This window comes from Lissotriton helveticus, chromosome 1_1 (assembly GCF_964261635.1).
Source record: "Lissotriton helveticus chromosome 1_1, aLisHel1.1, whole genome shotgun sequence".
Classification (NCBI taxonomy): Eukaryota; Metazoa; Chordata; class Amphibia; order Caudata; family Salamandridae; genus Lissotriton; species Lissotriton helveticus.
Genome location: NC_136057.1, coordinates 52,931,500 through 52,943,865, shown reverse-complemented (window position 1 = coordinate 52,943,865; position 12,366 = coordinate 52,931,500). Strand labels below are relative to the sequence as shown.

The 12,366-nt window shown below is 45.5% G+C and overlaps 2 protein-coding genes across 2 annotated transcripts in view; one reads left to right on the top strand and one right to left on the bottom strand.

Annotated features, from left to right (window-relative positions):
- LOC144767402 (uncharacterized) overlaps nucleotides 1-2,646 on the bottom strand; it is a 35,110-nt gene extending 32,464 nt beyond the window's left edge. Inside the window, exon 1 of the mRNA XM_078650851.1 lies at nucleotides 2,394-2,646. The gene's annotated coding sequence lies outside the window, so the exon portion shown is untranslated. The remainder of the gene's footprint in view (nucleotides 1-2,393) is intronic.
- Nucleotides 1-12,366, top strand: part of LOC144822093 (uncharacterized) — a 438,381-nt gene that overhangs the window by 154,501 nt on the left and 271,514 nt on the right. The window lies entirely within an intron of this gene.

Genomic DNA, 12,366 nt, shown 5'->3' with positions numbered 1-12,366 from the left:
AGATGCTTTTGCCGGCCCCGGGTTCTGAAGGTTTAACATGATTCAATCTTTTTTTGGCATCATAGGGACTTCAATTGAGCCTAAAAGTGGTAATACATTCAAATGTATTCCAAATAGGTAGCCCCAAATATGTGTCACCCGGGGTTCTACAAACCCTTAATATCTCAATGAACTGTAAGTTATAGTTTCATATGCTGGTTTGAACAAGCATCGCCAACTGAATGCAAAACAACTGCCTCAAGTCTGACCCAACTCTTCTGACCTACGTCCCCCCTGATGCATGTTCTGCCTCCGCCAGTGAGCTTTGGATGAGACACCCCTAAATGAATGGAGGGAGGGGCAGCAGGAGGGGGACATGGAGCCTTTGACCCCCAAGATTCTCGAAGGGCCGATAACCCCTCAGTAAATACCCCTTCAGTGAGGGATACTATGAGAGCTGGCACTACAAGAACTGCATTCACACTTCCTGGATTGCACGATGAGTGTGAGAGGCTCCTGGCATGCACACTGCATCGAACGCCTAACTTACCCCGCTGTGGGTCGTACGACTGTGTGAGCATTTAGTGCTGCCCCCTGCATCTGACCCCAAGCCATAGCACTGCACATCTGTATGAGCTCAAGTGCTGCACCATGCAGTGCTACCACTGTGGCAAACAAGGACTGCAGGAGGCCTGGTGCTGCTCAACTCTCTGCACCCACTGGTTTTTGTTTTTTAGTTTTATATCGTGCCAACTAGGCCCTCCCCCTCTGCCTTCCTCTGCCTCGGGCCCCACCTTCCCCCATCACTGCCTCGGGCCCTCCTCATCACTCTGCCCTGCCCCCCTCCCACCTACTCTGCCCCGGGCCCTACCCCCTCTACCCAGGACTCTCCCCCCTACTCTGCCCTGGGGCCTCCCCCCCTTTGCCTGGGCCTTCCTCCCTCCTCTGCCTGGCCCCTCCTCCCCCCTCTGCCCCGGGCCTCTCCCACCTCTGCCCCAGGCACTCCTCCCCCCTCTGCCCCGGCACCTCCTACCCCCTTCCGCCCCGGCCCCCTCCTCCCCCTCTGCCCAAGGCCCTCCTCCCTCTACCCAGGACTCTCCCCCCTACTCTGCCCTGGGGCCTCCCCCCCTTTGCCTGGGCCTTCCTCCCTCCTCTGCCTGGCCCCTCCTCCCCCCTCTGCCCAGGGCACTCCTCCCACCTCTGCCCTGGGCCTCTCCCACCTCTGCCCCAGGCACTCCTACCCCCTCTGCCCCGGCACCTCCTACCCCCTTCTGCCCCGGCCCCCTCCTCCCCCTCTGCCCAAGGCCCTCCTCCCTCCTCTGCCCAGGGCCCTCCTCCCCCCTCTTCTGCCCTGGCCCCTCCCTCTCTTCTGCCCCGGCCCCTCGCCCCCCTCTTCTGCCCGGCCCCTCCACCCCCCTTCTTCTGTCCCGTCTCCTCCCCCCCTTCTGCTCCTGCCACTCCTCCCCCCTCTTCCCCCACCTCTGCCCCAGCCCACCTAAGTCTCACCCTCTCCCCTTCCCCTCTCCTTTCCCCCGGCCCCTCCCCCATTCCACCCTGGCCCCTCTTCTGTACCGGCTCCTCCCCCCACTTCTGCCCCGGGCCCGCCTCCCTCCTCTTTCCCCCACCTCTGACCAGGTCCAGCCAAGTTTCACCCTCTCTCCTCTGCCCTGGGCCCTCCTCCCCACTCCCCGTCCTCTGCCTCAGGCCCTGCTCCCCCCTCTTCTGCTCCAGCCCCTCCTCTCCCCTCTGCCCTACCCCTCCTCCCAATCCTCCCCATCCTCTGCCCTCTTCCTCCCCCTCATCTACCCCCCTCCTCTGTTCCCCTCTCCCCCCTATTGGCTCCCCTCCTCCCCCTCTACTCCCCTCCTCCCTGCACCTCTGCCAATCCCCCCTCTGCCCCCTCCTCATTTCCCCCTCCCCCTCTATCCCCACTCCCCTTCCTCGCCCCCTCCTCTCTCTCCTCCTCCTCTGCCCCCTCCTCCCTCCACATCTGCCCCTCCCCCCTCTACCCCCTCTCAGCCCCCTCCTTCCCCTCCTCTGTTCACCCTCCCCCTCTGGCCCCCCTCCTCCCTCCTCGCCCCTCCTCTCTCTCCTCCTCCTCTGCCCCTCCCCCCTCTGCCCCCTCCTCCTAGTTCTGTCGCCCTCCTTCCCCCTCTTCCCCCCTCCACCTCTGCCCCTCCCCCCTCTGCCCCCCTTCTCCCCCCAATTGGCTCCCCTCCTCCCCCCTCTACTCCCCTCCTCCCTGCACCTCTGCCAATCCCCCCTCTGCCCCTTCCTCATTTCCCCCTCCCCCTCTATCCCCACTCCCCTTCCTCGCCCCCTCCTCGCCCCCTCCTCTCTCTCCTCCTCCTCTGCCCCTCCCCCCTCTGCCCCCCTCCTCTGTTCCCCCCTCCCTCGGGCCCTCCTCTCCTCACCTTCCTCTGCTGTAAGAAACTGAACAGTTTCACTTCCGGGTCAACACGTGCTGCTTCTCCCTGGCCTGTGAGTGTAGTAATCACTCCAAGCTTGTTGAGATGTTTCAAGAGTATTTATTGTAGATCAAGAGTGCATCAGTAATACAGCCCCACCAGGAGCAGCCAGCAAGGAGCTCAGATCTTCTCCAACTGTGGTTTTCATAAACCAACATTCCATGTTACATCATCCTTACATGGTTCCGCTGGTGGAGAGATGGACGACACAAACTACAACATAGCTAAAATATAATCCATGTTACATCATCCTCACAGGGTTCCGCTGGTGGAGAGATGGATGATACAATCTACAACATAGCTAAAATATAATCCATGTGACATCATCCTTACAGGGTTCCGCTGGTGGAGAGATGGACGACACAAACTACAACATAGCTAAAATATAATCCATGTTACATCATCCTCACAGGGTTCCGCTGGTGGAGAGATGGATGATACAATCTACAACATAGCTAAAATATAATCCATGTGACATCATCCTTACAGGGTTCCACTGCTGGAGAGATGGATGATACAATCTACAACATAGCTAAAATATAATCCATGTGACGTTATCCTTACAGGGATCCACTGTTGGAGAGATGGATGATACAATATACAACATAGCTAAAGTATAATCCATGTGACATCATCCTTACAGGGTTCCGCTGGTGGAGAGATGGATGATACAACCTACAACATAACTAAAATATAATCCATGTTACATCATCCTTACAGGGTTCCACTGGTGGAGAGATGAATGATAAAAACTACAACATAGCTAAAATATAATCCATGTGACATCATCCTTACAGGGTTCCACTGGTGGAGAGATGGATAATACAAACTACAACATAGCTAAAATATAATCCATGTGACATCATCCTTACAGGGTTCCGCTGGTGGAGAGATGGATGATACAAACTATAACATAGCTAAAATATAATCCATGTGACATCATCCTTACAGGGTTCCACTGCTGGAGAGATGGATGATACAATCTACAACATAGCTAAAATATAATCCATGGGACGTCATCCTTACAGGGTTCCACTGCTGGAGGGATGGATGATACAATCTACAACATAGCTAAAATATAATCCATGGGACGTCATCCTTACAGGGTTCCACTGCTGGAGAGATGGATGATACAATCTACAACATAGCTAAAATATAATCCATGTTACATCATCCTTACAGGGTTCCGCTGGTGGAGACATGGATGATACAAATTACATCATAGCTAAAATATATTCCATGTTACATCATCCTTACAGGGTTCCACTGCTGGAGAGATGGATGATACAATCTACAACATAGCTAAAATATAATCCATGTTACATCATCCTTACAGGGTTCCGCTGGTTGAGACATGTATGATACAAATTACATCATAGCTAAAATATATTCCATGTTACATCATCCTTACAGGGTTCCACTGGAGGAGAGATGGACGATACAAACTACAACATAGCTAAAATATAATCCATGGGACGTCATCCTTACAGGGTTCCACTGGTGGAGAGATGGACGATACAAACTACAACATAGCTAAAATAAAATCCATGTGACGTCATCTTTACACGGTTCCACAGGAGGAGCGATGGACTACACAAACTACAACATAGCTAAAATATAATCCATGTGACATCATACTTAGAGGGTTCCACTGGAGCAGAGATGGACGATACAAACTACATTATCGCTAAGGTATAATACATGTTACATCATCCTTACAGGGTTCCACTGGAGGAGAGATGGATGATACAAACTACAACATAGCTAAAATATATTCCATGTGACATCATCCTTACAGGGTTCCACTGGAGGAGAGATGAATGATACAAACTACAACATCGCTAAAGTATAATCCATGTTACATAATCCTTACAGGGTTCCATGGGAGCGATGGATGATACAAACTATAACATAGCTAAAATGTAATCCATGTTACATAATCCTTACAGGGTTCCATGGGAGCGATGGATGATACAAACTACAACATAGCTAAAATGTAATCCATGTTACATAATCCTTACAGGGTTCCACTGGTGGAGAAATGGATGATACAAACTACAACATTGCTAAGATATAACAGAGAGTAATAAAGACAGAGTCAGCACATGAAGAATTTCACTTCTGGGTCAGCAGCGGCAGCGACAGATGAGCTCTCCTCAGGTCTGTGGTTGTGATAGTGTGGGGTAATTTGTGGCAGAGTCAGCACCAGCAGCGGAGGCTGAGCTCCTCTCTTCAAGTCAGTGTGATCGTGTCTGGGTCAGCGGGGGCAGAGTCAGCAACAGCAACAAGCTTGCTTGAATCCAGTGGCAAAGTGAGCAAGGGACTCACGTCTGAGCATACCCTGCCAAACTTATGGCCACTGGATTCAAGCAAGCCGGGCTGAAGCCGGCTGGAATTCCCGAAACCGGTCCTCGGAAGCTTGTTTCCGGTCCAGGGAAGGCATGGCTTGGCAGTTCGGGCTGGACTGTTCCCATGAGGCACAGGGTCAGACTGATTTGCATATGGCCATGTCTGAACTGGGGTGGCAGAGTGGGCTAAAGAACTGTGATGGATTAAACCCAGATCTGTTGATTGGGTGTGAGTGTTTGATTGGTTCAGATTCTCTGTCCATCACCACCCCCTTTTGTACCATGTTGTTCGCCATAAATTGGCAGGGTATGCTCAGACGTGAGTCCCTTGCTCACTTTGCCACTGCATTCAAGCAAGCCGTGCTGAAGACGGCTGGAAAGCCAGAAACCGGTCCTCGGAAGCTTGTTTCCGGTCCAGGGAAGGCATGGCTTGGCAGTTCGGGCTGGACTGTTCCCATGAGGCACAGGGTCAGACTGATTTGCATATGGCCATGTCTGAACTGGGGTGGCAGAGTGGGCTAAAGAACGGGGATAGATTAAACCCAGATCTGTTGACTGGGTGTGAGTGTTTGATTGGTTCAGATTCTCCGTCCATCACCACCCACTTTTGTACCATTTTGTTCTCCATAAGTTGGCAGGGTATGCTAAGACGTGAGTCCCTTGCTCACTTTGCCACTGGATTCAAGCAAGCCGGGCTGAAGACGGCTGGAATGCCAGAAACGTTAAACAGTCATAATATCGATTCCAAAATATAGAATGGACATAATATCGAAGTAAAAATATAGAATGGACAAAATATCGAATGGACACAATATAGTGGTTAAAAATATCGAATTTAAGGTAAGTAATATCGATTTTCAAAATATAGAAGTCAAAATATCGAAGTATACAATATAGGCATTAAATATATCGATTTTTTAATAATATCAATTTTTTTAAAGTGTTTTGTATGTTAGTATATGTGTGAAAAGTGTATATTAATTTTTGTAATGTATGTTTAATTTATTTTAAGTAATGAATTTTATGTTATTTAATTTTTGCGTAATTTAATTCTGTAGCGGGTTGTGGGTTTATAGGGGAATAGGGTGGGAAGTAATTTAATTATATTAAATTAAATATTAATTTTTAGCAATTATTAATAATTTTTTTTTAAAAATTGCAGTTTTTTATAGCGCGAACTAGACCCGAACCGAATCAGATATCAGAGCGCTTTACATAGCACCAGTTACGTTACATGAGGACACACTTTCATTTTAGGCACGGGGAGAATAAGTGATTTGCCCAGAATCACAGGAGGTTTTTGGCGTCGTTACCGAGACTCGAACCCAGATCCGAGGTCGAGCGCCTTAGCCGTTAGGCCAACTCTGCTTTCTAGTTCTGTAGCGGGTTGTGGGTTTATAGGGGAATAGGGTGGGAAGTAATTTAATTGTAATTAATTAAATATTTTTATTTATTTATTGGTATTCATTTTGAATTTATTGTTATTTTTTAATTGGTAATTAATTTTTATTATTTGCCAATTAATTTGTATTAATTGATTATTTGTTAATTATGTTAATTTTCTAAATTTATTTTCTGTAGCGGGTTGTGGGTTTATAGGGGAATAGGGTGGGAAGTAATTTAATTGTAATTAAGTAAATAATTGTTTTCATTTATTGGTATTGATTTTAAATGTATTGTTAATGAATTTTTAATTGGTAATTAATTTCTATTAATTGGCAATTAATTTTATTAATTGGTAATTATTTTGTATTAATTAAATATTTGCTAATTATGATAATTGTATTAATGTATTTTCTGTAGTGGGATGTGGGTTTATAGGGGAATAGGGTGGGAAGTAATGTAATTGTAATTAATTACATATTAAAAATACTTTTTGTGTATTGATAATTCATTTACTGTTAATTTTTAATTGGTATTAAATTTTATTGTTAATTAGTTTTTGTTATTGAAAAGTAATTAGTTGTTAAATAATTATAAATAGGTTATACATTTTTAATAACTAATATGTAGTTGTATTTCTAATTAATTATTACATAATATTAAATTGGTTATTAATTTCAATTAATGTTTTATTGGTATTGATATTTAATTTATTTTTAATAATATATTAAATCATTACTTTCCCTACTGTTAAACTCACTGGAGTGGGAATAGTAATTTTCACCCTCCCGCTATCCAACGCTTTCCCTACTGTTGCACTCTCTGGAGTGGGAATAGTAATTTTTACCCCTACACTATCCAATGCTTTCCCTACTGTTGTACTCTCTGGAGTGGAAATAGTAATTTTTACCCTTCCAATATCCAACGCTTTCCCTACTGTTGCACTCTCTGGAGTGGGAATAGTAATTTTTACCCCTACGCTATCCAACGCTTTCCCTACTGTTGCACGCTCTGGAGTTGGAATAGTAATTTTTACCCTCCCGCTATCCAACGCTTTCCCTACTGTTGCACTCTCTGGAGTGGGAATAGTAATTTTTACCCTTATGCTATCCAACGCTTTCCCTACTGTTGCACTCACTGGAGTGGGAATAGTATTTTTTACCCCTACGCTATCCAACACTTTCCCTACTGTTGCACTCTCTGGAGTGGGAATAGTAATTTGTACCCCTACGCTATCCAACGTTTTCCCTACTGTTGCACTCTCTGGAGTGGGAATAGTATTTTTTACCCCTACGCTATCCAACGCTTTCCCTACTGTTGCACTCACTGGAGTGGGAATAGTATTTTTTACCCTCCCTCTATCCAACGCCTTCCCTACTGTTGCACTCTCTGGAGTGGGAATAGTAATTTTTACCCTTAAGCTATCCAACGCTTTCCCTACTGTTGCACTCACTGGAGTGGGAATAGTATTTTTTACCCCTACGCTATCCAACGCTTTCCCTACTGTTGCACTCTCTGGAGTGGGAATAGTAATTTTTACCCCTACGCTATCCAAAGCTTTCCCTACTGTTGCACTCTCTGGAGTGGGAATAGTATTTTTTACCCCTACGCTATCCAACGCTTTCCCTACTGTTGCACTCACTGGAGTGGGGATAGTATTTTTTACCCCTACGCTATCCAACGCTTTCCCTACTGTTGCACTCACTGGAGTGGTAATATTAAATGTTACCCTCCTGCTATCCTACGGTAAAATATTGTACATTTTTTATTCATAACTTAAATTAATTATATCTTAATTTTAAGGGTATTTGAGTATTTTTAAGTATGTTTTAGTTACTTATATTTATTATTTCATTAATTTTAAATAAATTTTAAGACACTGACTATATTTTTTACACACTATATTTTGGATTCGATATTTTTGTACTTACCTGTTTGTAGATAGGAATTCGATATTTTGGCATTCTATATTTTGGTGACTATATTTTGGTAAGTCTATATTTTGTCATTCTATATTATGTCAGTGATCCGCCAGAAACCGGTCCTCGGAAGCTTGTTTACGGTCCAGGGAAGGCATGGCTTGGCAGTTCGGGCTCTACTGTTCCCATGAGGCACAGGGTCAGACTGGGCTAAAGAACGGTGATGGATTAAACCCAGATCTGTTGACTGGGTATAAGTGTTTGATTGGTTCAGATTCTCCGTCCATCACCACCCCCTTTTGTACCATGACGTATAGATACAGCTGTTGCTGCAACTGAACAGAAACACCCAGGCAATGCACGAGCAACGGGATCAAGAAGAGCTGAAAAATATGCACAGGGACGCTGCTTATCACCGTGTGTCAATACTACGACTGACAAGGCACACTCATCTTTCTCGTGTGCATAAAGTGTAAAAGCCTTCATGTAATCTGGAGTGCCTAACACTGGTGCAGAGTAAAGAGCTTGACGTAACTGATGAAAAGCATTCTGGCATTTAGTCGTCCGTGGAAGGGGCATTGGAGTATCTTGGTCAAAAGCGCCAACAAGGGTTTAACAATGTGTGAAAAACCTAATATCCATTGCCTACAAAAAGAAGTAAGACCAATGAATGCACGGACATCTTTCTGAGTAGAAAGTACTGGTGTGTCTAAAATTGCTTGAATGCGATCTGGTGTAAGTGCACGTTCCTCCTTAGACAGAAGGTGACCTAAGTAGGTAACCTTCAGTCTACAATATTGCAATTTCTTCCGTGACACTTTGTGGTGCTGTGAAGCAAGAAAGGAAAGCAAAGACAAACTACATTTTTCACACTGTTCAGGCGTATCCGCTGCCAACAAGATGTCATTGACATATTGTATGAGAGCCAATCACTCAGGCAAAGTGAAAGAATCAAGTTGTCTTTTCAATGCTTTACTGTAAATACGAGGAGTCTCAGTATACCTTTGAGGAATTCTACAAAATCTGAATGATCAATTATTCAAAGTGAAACCAAACAAATATCGGCTATCAGGATGAATAGAAATCGAAAAGAAACCATTCTTAAGGTCAATTAGAGTAAATGTAGTCGCTGTCAGAGGAACCAAAGTAAGAAGTGTCATTATGTCAGAAACCACCGGGTATTGAGGTACAACAATCTTGTTAACTTCTCGTAAATCAATAATGAATTTGTAAATCCTAGTGTCAATATCTTTTTCCAAAATAGGAAGAATAGGACTGTTGCAAATGTTATAAGGAACTTCCTCCACACCATCACTTCAATTAAATCATGAACAATGCGGAAAAGCGCCTCTTCGCCTTCTTGAGAAATTTTGTATTGAGGCAAGTGTGGCAATACAGCGCGCACCTTGACACTAATGTGTACTGGTGGAATAACCATTTGCCCTACATCGGTGTCTGAAGTAGCCCACAAAGTACTAGGGAGTGAAACTAATGCAATGTCCTCTTTAACAAGACAAGATCTCTCATCATGGGGTAGTTATCATTCAGAATAACACGTACACCTTCTGGAGAACATCGTATCGCAGCCCTTAAATACTTGAGCATATCAAGACCCACAATATTGTCCGCGGTCTTTCCCCATTGTTGGTGGAAAAGAAAGGCAGGAAATATTGTTGGGGCTACTTAGAGTTGTGCGTTCTTTACCATGATTCCCGTGGATGGTTTTGTTCAGGCGTCTTGTGGGTTCATGTGAGTGCTTGCTGGTCTTTCGGGCGGTGGGGGGGATCCAGGATATCGCCCAGGTCGGGCTGTGTGACGGTGCTGAGGTAGGTCACGACGTCCGGCAGAGCGGGCCCCAGTCCGCTTTCCTACAGACTGCTGCCTGTAGGATGCGGATGTAAGGGTTAAGGTCCACAGCCTGTAGGGCGTAGAAGGGATGTAAACGGTTCCCCTCAGGCATCCAGAGTTGGGTTGGGGTTTTTCGGTTGAATAAACGGAGGGAATAGTGAGCGTTAGCCAGGTGAGTCAACAAGAAAAAGTATTATCTGACTATGGCATTTTTTTAAAGTACACAAACAATTTCATAGTTTAAACAGACCCCGCACTGGTCTCAGTTAATTCTCTGAGACCAACGAATTGGCAGGGTGCTCCTGCCATTTTGTTTCCAGTTCCCTCTCTTCAGAGGTTGAGTTATGACTGTGGTGATGGTATGAATGGGTGTGTATGTGATGATAGATGGTCAGTAACCAGGGGTACAGCTTTTGTGTAGAGTGAAATTATTTCCCTTTTTCAGAATTGTATATTATGTGCATATTGATGTAAAATTTCTTTTTTTCTATTGTCTGTTTAAACTATGAAATTGTTTGTGTACTTTAAAAAAATGTTTTAATAAGGAAAAAATGCTCTCACTACTAAAAAAGAAAAAATAATTATAAAAGACATGATGACTTGGAAACAATGAATACAATTTTGACATCTTTTTAGAAAATAAATTAGACTGTTGGTTGTTTGTCACCCATGTTTGAATAAAATTTGGATGTATACCGATATTGCAATACAGTGGCCATAGTGGGATAATACTTTCTCTTGTTGATTTCCCTACTCCCCTCCTTTCCCTGGCCAAACTTAATCTTGAGGGGGTCCCATTAGTTCTGCCGTTAGCCAGGTGAGGACGCCAGAATGCGGAATCTCTGGGAGGTAGGGGGGGCTCTGGCCCCGTTGTCGCCGCGGGCTCAATGGGGAAGGGAGGGGGACAGAGGCCCACCACTGCATGAGCTCGCAGCCATAGCCCTTACTTGGAGGAAGTCAGGTGTCGTCCCGCGTCGCTGCACAGTAGGATGACAAAGCACTGGCTCTCCATCCTAGGGCTCACCAGCCCCTCAGGCCCAGGGTGAACTCAGAGAAATTGATTCTGTCGGCAGTACAATCCATAGAGTTTTTGGGCTTTTATGTGTATTCACTGATGGCCCAGTTAGCACTTCACACCCACAAACTAAAAACTAAGAAGAAACTTCAGTTTGCACTGAGCAGACAGATAATATAGCTGCCTCTAGTGGCCAGGCATACTCCAATCATGACTCATTATTGATCGAATCTAGGACGAAACTGACATAGTTGCGTGGGCACATGGAAGCGTGGTATAGCAGGGAGATCTTTGGATGCCTTCCAAAGGTCAAGATAGAGTCGGATGTAAGACGCTGGGGAAGAGGAGCCCGATTTGGGATCCTATCCACAGGGGGCTGGTGGACAACAGAGGAATTGAAAATGCACATCCGCTCCCTGGTACTGTTGGCGGGCTCCTTTGCGATCAAGAAGTTGCACCAAACAAAGTGAGTTGCTACATTTTATTGAGGATGGACGACGTTTCAGCTTTCTATTATATCAACAAATTGGGGGGCACGAAATTGTGAACGTTTGTAGAGATAGCCTAGGTGTTATGGCGCTTCTGCCTTCAGCAAAGCATTTAAGTGATAGAGGAATATCTGGCCGCGCCACCAGAAGACAGTGGGTGCTTGGCATTCCAGACATCTGATGGACTTCAGCGATTGGATGTTGGATGCCCGAATTTTCCAGGAGCTCCATTACCACCGATGTCCATGTCTCATGGACGTGTGTGCATCAAGATTGAATCAACAACTGAAAGAATTTTTCAGATGGAGGCTGGATCCAGACGCCCTAGCGACTGATGCATTCCTTCCACATTGGGGGGAAGGTTATGCTTTCCTTCCACTGATGAGAATTTTGAGGGTATTCTCTCAGGTGAGGAGGCAGAGTTAATTCTGGTGACAACTGCTTGGAAGACTTCGGTATCTTTCCCATTCCTTCTACAGCTGTCCTGCGACTCGCTAGTTGTTCTTCCCCTTTGTCCGATGTCGCTCCAGGACCCATTAGGCTCTTTCACATCCACTGGCGCAGTTGGAGAATTTCAGGACTAGATTGCAAGTGGCAGGACATTCGGAACAGTCTTCAGTCTTCATCCAGTGTGCCCAGAAGATGTCCTTCAGCCTAGTCTAGACAGTTAACTTGGTGTGTCGAGTGGAAGCACCTATAACCATGGTGGTTAATTTCCAACCTGAACTGGCGACTTGTGGTCTCCCTTATCAGACCGTTAGCACCTCTCAGTCTGTCGTTTCTGCCGGAGGAGGGTCATCCAGTGGGGAAAATCCTTCGGTAAGTAAACTGTAAGGGTAATTAGATTTCCAATCCCTCTTGACCATGATATTAATGTATGTGGGATGTGAACATGGTTTTAAAGTTCTTCGATCATTA